A 16,026-nucleotide genomic window follows, 5' to 3' on the forward strand; every position below is an offset into this window, starting at 1 on the left:
GAAGTTAAGACTGAATTTTAAAGTAAACTCTATCATAACTGTTTATTATTGGGGAATGGAAAGGTGTTCTTCAAAACAGTAAAATATTTTTCAGTTAAAAACTGCCAGTCTTTTTTGAAGAATTTCTGAATAAATAAAAAATATTGCTAATTTCTCTATAAACTTTGGTCTTATTTTTGGTAATATTAGATTACATTCAAATCATGTAATTCAATGGACCACTAGTTTTATTTCATGTATCAACCAATAATAGGACTAAGATCCTACGTAAATGAAATGGCATTTTTTGTGAGTGACATATAATATTGATTAATCAATAAATACTCTACTCATGCATTAAAAATAAGTTAATAAATATCTACAAAAAAATTTCTCATTATTACTCTTTGTTCTTAATTTATTATCTTTACACAAGGATAATAAATAAAACATTATTAACATTAAAATTTGTAACAATACATGTTTTTAAGCATTCTTAGAGTGATATTAAGAGATTCAAGGAATTCTTCATAAATGCATATACAAATTTGTATATGATGTAATGATGGTCAAAGTCTGCAAAACACATAATAAAAACTATAAATATATGTTTTATTGTTTTATCTTGCCATGTTTTAATACTTAATAATCAAAAAATAAAATAATTGAAAAATGAAGTCAAATATTTACAAGGAGAATAGTAATAATGAAATGATAAAAAAACATAAAGGGATGATAACATTTTTATAAGAAATCAAAAAAAAAAAATTCAGCAACATATTAAACAAAATATATATATATATAGAAAAGTTAAAAGTTTAATCAAAAATACCAAAGAAAACTAGTGTAGATTTATGACAATTATCTATCACTTGACATGCAGTGTATTGTTCAAAATAAACTAGGTTAATTCTCATATCAATATGAGGTGGAATGTACATAAAATGAAGGCCAGTTTGGTATAAAAAAGTACAGTTACAAGGATGTCCATTTTGGCTTTCAGATTAATAAAAGAAGGAAAGATTAACAAAAAGATAACCACCTGTCTAACCATGAGAGCTGGAAGTCTGAAGAAGGTATAAAACACATTAAAGTCAAATGAAAGAAAATTTTTAATTTTTAATTTTTTTTTTGGAAATGGGGATTGAATTATAAAGAAAAAAAATAATCATTTATTATAAATCCAAGAATTTGGTAGCACTCTTAAGAATAATAGATAAAAAAAAAGTGAATACCAACATGTAAGGAGTATGGATGAGTTTTAGTTACATCCATTTCAATACGTACAAAAAACAATTATACAAACAGATTAAAAGTTCCGGGATAATGATCTTAAGTATATGCTGTTACTCTAATTTAATATCGGGGGGGACGGCAATGGTAGCAGCTCAGATGTCAGCGGGAGTACAGTACATGTACGCGCTGATACAGCATCTCTCCCGCTCCGCAGATGACTGTGCAGTTCTTCCACCAAAGCAACGCTGCGGCCCCACCACTCTCAGGCTCCAATAAAAGAGCGTGCACGATCTGGAGAAGACCAAGAAGAAGAAGCTGGAAGAAAACAGAAGAAGATCCCTGGTTGCCTCAACGTGGGACCTACCGGCAGATGCTAACATCCCGCTGGAGCAGCAGGTCTGGCTGGCCTGCCGAGGGAGCCGCTGGACGAGGACACTTCCTTCTCGCTGCAGCTCACCGGGCTTCAATTGCCCTGACCGGCAGCAGGAGCCAAGACTCCTGCTGCTGAGATAGGTGGAATCAAAGAAAAGTATTTAATGAATAGACAAGATGGTGAGTGCTACATTTCATAGTGAGACCTTATGTTAGATCTTTATAGTAAACAAAATTAACAAATAATCATAGGCTATTATTAAATTCATCCTTTAAAGAGAATTTAAAAAAAAAATTGATGGTATAATATTATACATTCCAACCAACTGGTGATTGAAATTGTAATAACAGAAATCTGGATACTGATTTTTCATCATGGTTGTATTGTGATACAAAGTATGCGATAAAAAAATATTTATGTTAAATAAGTAATAGAATTTTTATAAATTAAATAGAAATTAAAAACTATTGAACTATAAATAACAAATAAACCGATTTTCAATAAATTACCAAAATATTTTTTTTTTAAATCTTCCGACTAATCAATGTAAAATAAAATTAAAGGATTTTCTTTTACATAAATAATATTGCTTTATTGATGGATTTTTAATACAAATTAAAACAAAATAAATGTAAAAATTATATTTAATAATAATTTTTAAAAAATACTTCGATTGCCATTCAACATATATCAACTTTTATTACAGATTTTTGAATTGTGATTCATTTTGTAGTTTTTTAATCTACTTATCATATATATTTTCTTTAATATTATTTCATGTGTTTATTTAAAATAATTGATATGAATTTTAACCAATCTATATTTAATTTATAATTTTTGTGTTTTTGCAACACCGTTCTGATCAGTCTTACCACAGTTTTCTCTGATCCATCCAGGCAAATACTGGGTTAATTCCTTCTTTTTATCCTTGTAGTAGCATACCTACACATTGATGATTTGTTATCAATATAACAAATTACTATTTACCGATGAGAATAAAATTTTATTTATTTATACCCAGGGACCTCTTTGTCTAGTATCTAATTCTACATGTATATCAAAATGAAATAACAGAAAATGATAGGTTATGATAGAATTGATTAAAACAGTAAGATATAGGAAACTATCTCAAAATTTTGTTACAGTGTAAGGTTACACATTACAATCAATCGGCAGTCAAGATCACAAAAGATATCAGTATTAACGTTTCTCAGTTTTATTTTTTATTTTTTATCCATTAACACATATTTTGTTTAAAAAAGGAGTAGAATTCAATAAATTATAAAAATTTCAGAAAACTGGTTTACTAATTCAATTCAATTAATGGGTCAGTTATATGCAAGATGGTGACTGGTGGACTAGCTGGATAGACCTATGAATTTTAATACAATTTTATAGTAATATATTTTATCAAACACCTACAGAAAATTATATACTAAAGTAAACCAATAACATTAAAAAAAAAAAAAAATATATATATATATATATATATATATAATTCAATATTTTTACAAAATATATGGTTATGCATTCTAAAAACCTATTCTTTTTAAGTTGAATGCAGATTTTGGTGGAAGGGTTTTTAGCTTCTTCACAGGTATTGGAGTTACAACAACAATCCCACACTCAATCGGTGCAACACTGCCAAAATATTCAAGCACACGCAATGTTACTTGTCACAGATAAACTGCTCACTTTGTTCAAAACTAATCTCTGTTTGATCTTCTCTCTGTATTAGAGAGAAAGGAAATTTATTTGTTACAGTATGTGGAATCCAGCAATTACTTTTCGTAATAATTGTGGTCCCTCCCTTCCTCTCACAGTTTAACTGAAAGATACAAGAGTAAATATCTGGTATCTGATTTAACACAGTTTTTTTTTATTCCGATATAAATTATAGAATTAAACAATATCAAATTAAACAGAAAATTGGAGGTAGATGAGAGCTTGTTTTCCCAACATAACGTGGATGGCTGTGAGTTGAAGTTCTGTGGAAACATTCCCTGATCCATCTAGACAAACACTGGGAAAAGTATTGCTGCAGCAACGGGAATTCTGGACTTTGTGCTGAAAGACTGGGGAATTATTCCTGGTTTCTGTGATCAACTGTACTACTGATATGTGGTTTGTCACTATTGTAGGTCACGTGCCCAGAAGTCTATTTTCTGTTCGAAAACAGAGGGATAGATTACGAGTATAGAGAAGGTGGGTTTCGAGCATTTTAAGTAAACCATCAGTACAATTTCTTGGATTTGAATATTTTGAGGATATGGAGATCTGAAAAATTGCGAAGAAACAGACAGCTCGGTACTGTGCGGCAGCACCTGGAGAACAATTTCATTGCATTCATGTACTGGGTTCTGTACAAGGAAGAGAGCACATTTGTTGTAAATTTTTGCTGCAATGTCACTTATTGGTTACAGGTATTGTAGATAAGTGTGTTTCTGTTTATATTAATACCATACTGGACTAGTAGGCAAGTGCTTCTGTAGGTTCAAATCCTACTGATACTGTAAAAAATAAAATAACAGAGACGGAAATAAGGTAAAATAAATGAAAAATTGGGTAGCATACTATTAATAGAACATTAACTATTTTTCTTTTCTTTAGTAACTAAAATGAAAATTAAATGTGATTGAAGCCATCAATAATAATGACATATGACAAAAACTCACATCTTAAATGTATTTAATTAAAGTAGGAAAACAAAAAACAACAGATATTGATTACTATTGTTATTTAGGAAGTAAAATTAAAACAGTTGGACCCTGTAAACTAATACAGACATTAAAAAGAGATCGTTGTAGGAATGAATTTTTCATTAAGAAAATAATATTTCCTGATACCAAACGCTGATTTTGGGATTAGAAAGAACATTTATTTTAATAATATTAGAATTAAATATTTTAAGTCAATGTAAAACTGTTAGTTATTAAGCCAAAAATGAAAGAAAATTATTTTTTTTTGGTTTGATGTTTTCGCCACTAAGCTTGAAGCTTGTGCGTAGGAAATAGAAATAGAGTTTTTGTAGTGTATGAAAGATGCCATGCCTGATCAGGATTCAAAATATCCCTGACCGGGATTTTAAAATAAGGAAATGTGAAGTAATGTTGAAAAATAAGTAGCTTGATAAAGTTTCGATATGATAGCATTCTAGATAGAACAGAAAAAATTAGATGCGGACATCATATGACTTCCTTGTACGCCTATTAAATTACGTATACATATTTTTTGCTGCACTTCTTTTAAACTTATTACATTTGAAAGTGAGATACGATCCTCCAATTCTTTAATAAAGTGGACAGTTACACAATTGCTGAAATATTAGTTTTTATTAACATCAAATTTTTATACAATTATTAATTTAACAATCTTACATGAAATATTAGGGTAGATTAAAGTCCCTTTATTGCTCGTATTACTAGATCAGTATTATTCATATCTTTGTGAATTACTGATTAACAAAAGTTTTAGATTTCTGTTGTGTCGTATAAACATAAGTTAATAATAATTAAACTATTCTGTTTAGCGAACTCCTGTATACTGGTTACAAAAATTAATAGTTAATTTGACCTTACGGTGTAAAATATTCAGTTTTTATTGTTATATAATTTGGTGAATAATCAAAAATGAAAAAAAAATCAATCATACAAGAAAAAGAAAGATAACAAAGAAACATCTCAAAAAATGACAAGATGAATATGAAGGGGAATAAAATGTTAAGAACAAGGGAAGAATAAAAAAAATTAAGAGATGATGATAAATATAAAGAGCAAGAAAATGTTAAAACCAAAGAAAGAATAAAAAGATAAGAGAAGATGATAAATATGAAAAGGAAGAAAAGAGATTAAGGAATTGAGACCAAGGAATAATAAAAAGATTAAGAGAGGATGATGAATATAAAGAGAGAGAAAATTTTAAAACTAAAGAATGTGTACACAAATTAAGATCAGAAGAATTATATAAGATGAAAGGGCGATTTAATGATTGGCAACAAAAAACAAATAAACGAAAAGATAAAAATTTTTGCAATTTATTAAAGATCGAGCATGTAAGCCTCAGTGTATACGTTGTTCTTGTGAGGTTCTATTTTTCAGTCATACTGTAATTAACTTTAATGTGGATAAAATTAAACAGAAATTACAGAATAATTAAATAAAATTAAACAAAAATTAAATTAGAAAATCCAAAAATAATATGATTCCAAATTATAATTTTCAATTAATATTAAATAATCAGATGTTCCACCAAATCTATTACATATACACATATGTAATGCCTATTTAATTACATTTACACATTTTTAAAAGCACTTAAAACTTTATTTCACTAATAATGTTTTTCATTTTTTTATTATCACTGAATTTTTATTTATTATAATTTTTTTTATAATCACGGGTTAATAATTAATTATTAAATCAATATATTTAAATTAAAAAAAATAAAAGTTAGAAAAATAAATTACAAAAAGGTAAAAAAAACAACAAAAGGAAATGATGTCTGATTCGAACCGATTAAAGTCTTCCCTTTAAGATTCAAATATTTCAGTAATTAATATTTTTATTTTAATTTCGATTGCAATCAAAAAGGAAAGTGCACAACTAGATGTTACAACATTGCTAAATCCAAAATTTCAACATTCTACGGCTAATCGTTTTTTTAGTTATGCGAGATAAGTACGCACATACATTCATACAGACGTCACGCTGAAACTAGTTAAAATGGACTCAGGGGTGGACAAAATGGATACTTCCATTGAAATATGAAAATCGAAATGTTTTGCGATCACAATCCTTTACTTTACAATCACGATTCTTTACTTTGTACAAGGAAGTAAAAATTGAAGTCTGTGAAATATTAACGTTGAATTTAAAGACTACGTGGATTGGTCTTATTATTCTTAGAAAGCAGGAAATTAATTAAAAAAATAAAACATAGTAAAAGGGATTTATGAAATTTGTAGAATATTTCAATTTTAAAGGAAAAACTGGATTGGATACGGAGAAAGAAGATATATTCTTTATTATTAGACATGGTAATGGTAGACAAGGAGAAGGAATATTTAGAACAGAAAAAATGAGGCAAAGCTATAGAACTTCATTTCTGCTTTTTAAATTGTTTATGGAACAATTAAAACAAAAAAAAATCATGCTTTCATTGAAGAAAAACTTGAGAATGGAATAAAACCCAATTAAGGAAAATAAATATGCATTAAATTCTCTAGAATATGATTTTTTCCGTACGAACAGAAATCACTTGGAAAAATATTGTATGAGATGGATATATTAGTAAGAGAAAAATTTAGTTAGAAAATTAATAAAAATACAATAGCAGTAAAGATATGTTAGATAATAGAATAACCAGTAATTAAATAATTAATAAAAAGCAGCAAAATGCATTAAGCAGAAGTTTATTATTAGGTAGTAAAATTATCCACAGTGAAGAAAATAGAAAAGAAATCAAAAAAAGACATCAAAAGGTAGGAATAAGAATTTTTTGTCAAAAAAAATTTAACAATAGCAAGTATAATTGAAGGAATTTAAAGAACTTAGTTCTTTAAATTATAGTGTACTGCTTTATGGGTGCAAAACGTGCAGAAAAAAACTGGTACTGTAAAGAGGTGTCTCTTTTTGTTAATATGCTGCTTCAAGAGAATGTTCAATATTAGATGAATTGGTAGTTTGATATGAAGAGATCTTAAGGTGACTAGGAGGAGAGAGAAAAATTATAACAGAATTTTATGATGAAGCTTACTAAGATGGTATATCAAATGTAAATAAATCTAGGTTTTAGTTTAATAATAGAGTGAATAAAATTCTTTAGAAGACAAAGAATATATTATATAAAACACATTAACCGGAAATTTAGAATGTGATAAATTAGTACAGAAAAGAATGCATAAGCATCAGAGTGGTAAAGAGATTGATAACAAAGAAGAAACAATATCATTCACTGACCACATAATTCGTTTTGCCTATATAGTCGCTTAAAAGTTTTATTTAAATAATGATTTTTCATAAAATTATGAAAGGTAAATAAAGTTGTTAAAAAGTTTATGAAAGTCATGAACAATATTTGATCTTTAAATTAATTTCAAACCAAACGAACAAGAGAGCGATATGGTGATGGAGATTACTTTTGGGAACTATAACGACCAACCGATTTATTAAATGTACCCTAGCGGTTCCACTAATCTAGAAATTCAAATGTTCAGGAGTCTATTGTTTTAAGAGCTGTATACTACCTTCCAAAGACTTAACTTAAACTTTGAAAGTTGAACAAAATACAAACCGAACCTACTAACAAACCTCCTCTTCAGACACATACACACTCACACACACCCTTTAACACTAAACTGTATGACTTTATCTAAGTATATATATATATATATATATATATATATATACTTATATATATGTAAAAGTACATCTAGGTCTTGCACACACTATTACTAAAACAGAACTAACTTGCTTCAAACTTTAAACAAACAAATATATAAATACACAAACACACACCCCAAACAGAGCTGCACATACAAAGCTTCCGATTAAACAACAAAAGGTTAAATGAGATAGGAGATGATGAAAGACAAAGAAGAAAGAGGAAGTGTTTTGTGGGGAAAACTATTCTCAAAAATTTACTTAACTTTATCACAACAGAACTTGATTTGAACATTTCAAATGTACATTATATAGTAAATGAAAGTACTTAATGTTCGGAAAAGCTGAAGAAATAGTAAGTTATGTAAAGGAAAACACAATAGCAAAATCGAATAAATAAATATTACTATTATTGTTATTATTATTATATTATAATACTATATTATAAATACATAGTAGAGACAGAATCATAAATAAAAGATTAAAATTTGGTTTCTATCTGTTAAAGTAACACACACACACATACGCGCACACATTGCAGTTTCTTTGATTGCGTAAAATATGTGTTAAGTATTTAATTTTTTTATGATTTATCCACTACATAAACTCAAAGCTTGTGCATTATATGTAAGTAAATGGAATACGCATTTTTTTTTACTTCTTACATATGAAAAATTGCCAAGCTTGAATATGATTTGAATCTGGATAAACCTAATATAAATGTTTTACAAAATTGTGCTTTACGGGTCATTAAAGTATAAACAAATAAGAAAATGAAATTAATATTATTGGTAAAAGAAATAAATTTTTTGATTTTTGATTTTTAGATTGTTAAAGATTTCCTTCTAAAAAAAAACAAAAAAGAAATCTGGGTACAAAATATTTTATAGTATTTATCAATTAATGTCCTGGTTTACGTTTCTCAAATAGTTGAACATAAAAACTCTGAAATCTCAGATTGTTTCTTGTATTTGAGAATGGGCAATTACAAACGATTTAAATAATAAAAATCATGTAAACCAGTATTAAAGAGAGATAAAATTATAAAATATTGTTTATAAGGAAGTAATTTATCTTAAATGGCGATGGATTTAACTATTAAATTTGTTGATGATACTGTTTTATTGTTTAATGAGAACTCTTGGAATAATTTTTTTAAATTTGGAAAAATTTAGGATTAAAAAATGTTAAAAATTGTCTGAATTACAATACACAATCATTATACACAATCACTATATGATGTAGAAACATATGATAGAGAAAATATATGATACTAGTGTACCCCGTCGTGACTTCGCCCACAATATAGATGTAGCTTCACTCGCAATGCTTTTTTAATAGCAAACCTATTTTTTTATAAATAAAAAAATATTTAATCAATAATATTATATTTAGATTTTCATTAAATCCTGATAAAACGGTAAATAAAAATTTTTATGAAAAATATTGAAGGAATATACGATAAACAACGTATTGTTGTTTTGTTTTCTCTCATGTTTCTCTTTCCCTTACCTCCCTTTCCTCTTTCCTCTTCCCCCATTTCCCTTTCCCTCTTCCTCTTTCCTCTTTTATTTTTTCTCTTTTCCTTTCCATTTCCTTCTCCCATTTTTACTTTTCTTCGTTTTCCTCTTTTTTATTTTTTCCATTTTTCCCTTATTCCCTTTTTACCCTCTCCCTTTTACCTTTTCTGATTTTTCCCTTTCTCCCTTCTTCCCTGGTTTTCGATGAATTTCAGCATAGGTTCATTTTGCCGCTAAGCAGAAATCATGGTAAAATTCTGTGTTATTCCTAATTTAAAAACAAAGCCTTTTCCGGACACATGCTTATTATGAACTTTGTTCATTATTTTAAACAGAGAAATACAGCTGTAAAATTTAACGGCATTCTTCTGGAGCACTCACACACTCCTTCTGTATCTCTGCACGCGCACACGATATATTAATATTATTTATTTGACAGAGGTAACGAATTACTTCATTTCCATGCTTTACCTACGCTTTTAATCTCAACCAATTTTTTTGCATCTGACATTTTCAGTTATTTGCTTTACATATTCCAATTTTTTAATTCCATTTTAATTTAATTATTTATTTATTTTAAATTTAATTTAATATTATTTTATTTATTTTTAATTAAATTTATTTAACCCCTTCCTCTTCCCCAGTTCCCTTTCACCCCTTCCTCTTTTCTTTTTTATCTTTTCTCTTTCCAATTTCTTTTCCCCGTTTTCCACTTTTTCTTTTTTCCATTTTCCCCTTCTTACCTAAAATCGTAAAATATTTAGTATAGCATATTTGCTTTTACGTCCAACAGATAGCGCTGTTAACACGAAATTTATCGATTTCAACAAATCAAAATTTTGAAAAATCCTTTCTTATTGAACGCCTACTTAAAGATATGAAGGTATCCTGAAAATTTCAAGTCTCTACCTATAATTGGTTGACGTTGATTATGAGTCAGTGAATCAGTCAGGATATTCTCTTTTTTATAAGAGATAAAAAAATAAATATACTCTTTTTCCCCTCCAAAGGTTAGCCATTAAAATCTATATAAAATAAAAATACATCGATTTAATTGTAACTTTTAATTCTCGGAGATTTATGGATATTCAGAAATTAGAAGAGTTAGTTCACTTTATTTAATATTTGTATAGTTGAGTCGATTCTCAACTGAAATGGAACCTTCACATATTGTTAATATCTTTAATAAATAAAACTTACTGTTTAAATTTTACAAAATAAATATAATAAATAATTATGGTAACATTATGCGAATTTATTCAGCTAATGGTGAATCATTATTCTTATATTGTGTCGATATGTGAGATAGTAAAAGAAATACTCATTCTAACAAATATTTTACCTTGCAAAAACGCACTTTAAGCGCAGTTTTTTGGAACCATATATTATATCTACTTAAAAATTTAATAGCCGAATTAAAAATATAATCTTTACATCAGACTTCTGTAAAATACTTAATTATTTACAGACAATACAGTACTTGCTTACAGTACTTTGCTAATTAAGTACTTTACCTAAGTAAAGTACTTAATTAGAAAAGGTAGCTGAATAATTTGACTCGCCACTTCGTACCGATCTGTCTGCCGCAGGCAGATTTGTAATAAATTATTAAATTTGATACTTAATGATTTTGTTACCAGTAAATTTAATGGTACTAGGAGAAATCAATGAGCGGGTTTTAACGTCCGGGAGCACCGTTAAATATTACTTCAGAGAAAGAGATGAATGAAAATTTTTGTAGTGTGTGAAGATACCTTCACCATGCCTGACCAGGATTCGAACCCGGGACCTTCGGATAAAAAACCGAGATGCTACCTCTCGCGCCACAGAGGCCAGCGGGATTTTATTATTTGCATTTCTTTAACTCACAATGTTTTTTTTCATGTTTGTCCTCAAATCTTGCATCCTTAATTTAACATACTTCCTGACATTGCCGATTGATGAAATTTTGCAATTACTAAGATCGGGTGACAATACAATATTCAATCATTAATTTTGCAAACATCCTCCTGTAAGGGGGGTAAATTAAGGCTGCAGGTGTAAAAAATTGCAAAAAGGCTATGCGGGGTTTTTGGGGTCGTAGATGACAAACTCGATAGCCGTTTCACATAAAAAAATGACAAAAACTTGGTACGGGAGTTTTTATGGTTTTGAATTTGAATTTTCGTCATCGCTCATATATATATATATATATATATATATATATATAGATGTTTGATATTCTATAAATGTATTAGAAATTTCTGTATATGATATCTTTTGAAATCCAAATTAACCTACTAATTAAACTCATACAATGTATGATAATGATTCGATTAAAGTATGACTAGAAAGTATAAAGTAAATTTTTAAAATTTTGAAAAATTTTTGTAATATTATTGTAATATTTCAAGTCCCCGGTAATGGAAGCTTAGATGTTTCTGAATATTAAAGTAGTTATACATGTATATGGGTTAAGATTTTTATATAACATCTTCCTTGAATATAAGTTGCAGTACTTCTTTTTCTCAGTTTGAAATCATGTGGTTTAATTTTTCTTTTGGTCCTGTTTTTTTTTTTTTAAATTTGCATTATTAAAATAATATTATTTTTTTGCAATATAATTTAGGCTGCTCTATATGCGCTGAATTTACTACTTTGCATGTGACAAATAAAAGATAATTTTCATTTATTATAAACACATTTTTGGATATTTAAATTCATAACTATTTTTGTAATTATCTTGTACTTTTATTATTTTTGTAATTAATTAGCAATAAATACATTTAAATTAAATTCAAAATAGTAATTTTTAAAAATTAGAAATATAGCGAGCTCAAAAATCGATTACATCGATTACTGGACACTGATAAACTACGATCATCGCTGGATACTAAAAAAAATAGTATATAAACCAAATGATAATTAAGATATAGTCGTAGATAATAATGAATAAATAAAACATCACTAAATGAATATTTCTATCATTGTTAAAGAAAAAAATCACTTTAACTGCATTTCCACACTGATAGATGTATCACAAATGATTTTTTTCATCCTATGTGACATGCCAGCTTTTAATGTGACTATTTACAAAGCAAACCCGGACGCTAGTTGGTCTTAGGCTTATTAATTTTATTAATGAGACAATAGAGTTCAATAGTTTCTTTCACTAGAGAAACCATTGATAGCATAAAGAAAATAATCAACAAATAATTTAACAAACGAAAAGAAAGATCGTATATTTTTTCGCAAAAAAATTGCTTAATGTTCTCCAAAGAACAATAAGGTATATTTATTTTTTAATCTGAACGTAAACATTATTGCGGCTAAGTCTAGAAAACTGAACCCACCGGGTTGGTGTAGAGGTGAACGCATCTTCCCAATTCAGCTGATTTGGTAGTCGAGAGTTCCAGCGTTCAAGTCCTAGTAAAGTCAGTTATTTTTATACTAGATTGTGGATACCGGTGTTTTTTAGTGGTTGGATTTCAATTAACCACACATCTCAGGAATGGTCGAACTGGGACTGTACAAGACTACACTTCATTTACTTACACTCATACATAATCATCCTCATTCATCCTCTGAAGTAATATCTGGAAAGGTAATTACCGGAAGATAAACAGGAAAAAAAAGTCTAGAAAATCGGTCCCCCTTTAGAAAAATGCTAAATATAAAACTAAACTGTCCAAACAACAAGAATTTATAAATTAACTTATTAAAACAATAACTAAAATTTAGACTGAGACAAACTAAAAGAAAGATTGAAACTATACTAAAGGAGAATTTTGTTCAATATTAATACAGAAAACTATAGAAACTGGTCGTGCCCAAAATTGTGGAAACTGGGCCCAAAAATTAATATGTTAGAAACCAAATAAAAAAAGCCGATAAAAACCAGGAAAGGAATAGTTAGGAAATTTATTTTATCAATAAATATCTAGAAACTTCATTATTAACAATATGGAATCGATAGCTAATATCCTTTTAGAATTTTAAATTAAAAAAAAAATATATATTTTATTTTATTTTGTGGAAATATAATACTTTATTTTTGTGGAATCTATCACCAGAACTCTAAATGATTATTCCCTACCTTATATATTGACATATACAGGGATATCTCTGATTGGTTCAAGATAAATATTGTCTTTATTGTTCTACAGTTTCATATATCTAATCTATATGAGGTCAGCGTTAAGTAGTAGAGAACAGTTTGAAATGAAGGTTTTTGTCCATAATTTATTTATTAACACAGGTAAAAATATTCGCTTTATGGAGCTCTATAAATACTGTCTTGACTATTAATTATTAATAACTAATTATTATTAGTTACTGGTTGTTTTATTAATCAATGTGAATTTTTAATTCATCACTCCTATACATCTGCTGATGATGGCTGTGTGAATATCGAAATAGCCATTTAATTTTTCTGTAAACAATTTTTCAAAGTTTTCTAATCTTTTAATTTAATTATAAATATATTTACCATATTTTACATTAAACAGAATGTACATGCTCGTATATAAAGCACGTGTTAAAGATTTTTTAATTTCTATACCTTAGCCTACGTTATTAGCAACAACAGTATCATATTTACTACCAGAAATAACACCAGCTGCCATTTATTCATGTTAGCAGTTAATATTATATGTATACCATGACGTTATGGTTTCATTAATTTGATAAATATATCATTACTTATTAATAAAACGACACGCAAATTAATTATATGTATAAATAAAATTAATGAGACATCAACTTTAAAGGATTTATTTAGACACACATCTATGTTGGCTCATTAATTAACTTAGTTAAAACAGAATAAATGTCATTGTGTTATATAAAACAGAACGCTTACAGAGATCCTTTTAATTAAAATTTGTAAATGTTCTAGGATTTTAAATACTTTAATGTGATAGTTTAACAGAATATTTTTTTGTTTAAGAAAAAATACTACTTTATGTGATATGCAGAACTATTTTTTATCACATTTTTTAATGTTGAATCTTTCAAAAGATTTGTAAGATTTTAATAAATTAATATTTTTCCAAGATAATAAATTTCCATTCATATTTCAAATACTTACAGAAAATTTTAAAGAACCGTTTTTTGTTTAAATTTCTTTACACTGTCAATAATGTTTACGAATATTATATCAAAGAACTTCAAATTAAAGCAATGTTGAGGTTTTTTACAAGAAATTATGAGAAATAGTGGCATGAATGCCATTCCAGTTATGGATATAAGTTAACCTTCCTGCAGGGAAGGTTGATAGTTCTAGGCCTAGTCGCACCATGGTATTTTGATATAAATGGTTTCTTGATACTCTCCTGGCCTCAATTTTATTTTTTTATTTTAATTAACAGCACATCCTGGCCTAAAAATACACGGGTGTAACAGACTGTAATGTTGAAAATTTTATAAGCTGCTTATCTATAAGTCTGGAGAATTCTGGAAAATAATACGAATCGATTATAAACTATAAAAATTTATAATTTCAAGATAAAAAGTTATCAAAATTAATTTAATAGTTGATAAACAAATTGCATCTACTTTATTACGTAAAAGAATACGCATACAGACTCTATAAAGTAGTCAAGGAAAGTGATTTACAGAATATCACCCAAAATAAAGTATTACCATTTTTACAAGAATTTAGTAATTTGTTTCTTTTTTTTATAATTTCCTGGATTACTAAATAAAAAATTCCTAATAATTTTGTTTCGAATACTAAAAAAAAAAAATTATCAACGATTGTTTAAAGTCTATTTTAAATTTATCCAATAGAATATTTAAGATATGCCACATTCATCTAAAATTCACTCATTTTTCCACTATATAAGAAGAAATCTTTTGGATGTTATAGAGAACCTCATTTATGGGAAATAATGTTTATGAATCCAGAATCTAAATTGTTCAATCTGGGGTCTGATGCAGGAAGTGATTAACTGACGCATTGATTAGAGTAACTAGCATTAGAAAAGGCAGCATCCTTTTCTCACCATTGTTTTTCACTCTTTTCATTAGTGATTTGCACAAGAAAGCGGGACAAGAGTCTGGAATGAAATTACGTTCGAATTCTGCTTTACATAAATAATTCTATTTTTTTTTTGACATCAATAAATAAAGTGGTACTAAAACCGATTAATAATTTTATTGAGTGTTGAAACATATGGAATTTGACAATAAACATCGCTGAATCAAAGATAATGGACTATTGAAGTGGTAAAAATTGAAAAGATGTTAGAGGTGGGGTTCTTTGGTGGCCTAGTAAGAGAATAACAATTTTAAATAACTAGAATTTACATTTTCAACAAATTAGTATCTTCAAAATATTTTGGGAAAAGGATCATCGCTTTAAAAGTGGGGAAGAACTGAAAAGTTTTCAGAGATATATTATGAAACAAATACTTGCTCTACCCGATAATACACCGACTATATACTATCTTTAAAGATTGCCTTACATCTTATGTTTGTGAATTTGTTGAAAACCCATTTCAAATATATATTTGTGATACTCAGTTTGCTTGGTAGTAAAAAAGGTTGGGTGAAGGGT

The 16,026-nt window shown here is 27.7% G+C and overlaps 1 protein-coding gene across 1 annotated transcript in view; it reads right to left on the reverse strand.

Moving 5' to 3' along the window:
- LOC142325854 (DE-cadherin-like) overlaps nt 1-16,026 on the reverse strand; it is a 91,872-nt gene that overhangs the window by 64,038 nt on the left and 11,808 nt on the right. The window lies entirely within an intron of this gene.

This window comes from Lycorma delicatula, chromosome 5 (assembly GCF_047948215.1).
Source record: "Lycorma delicatula isolate Av1 chromosome 5, ASM4794821v1, whole genome shotgun sequence".
In the NCBI taxonomy this organism is placed as follows: Eukaryota; Metazoa; Arthropoda; class Insecta; order Hemiptera; family Fulgoridae; genus Lycorma; species Lycorma delicatula.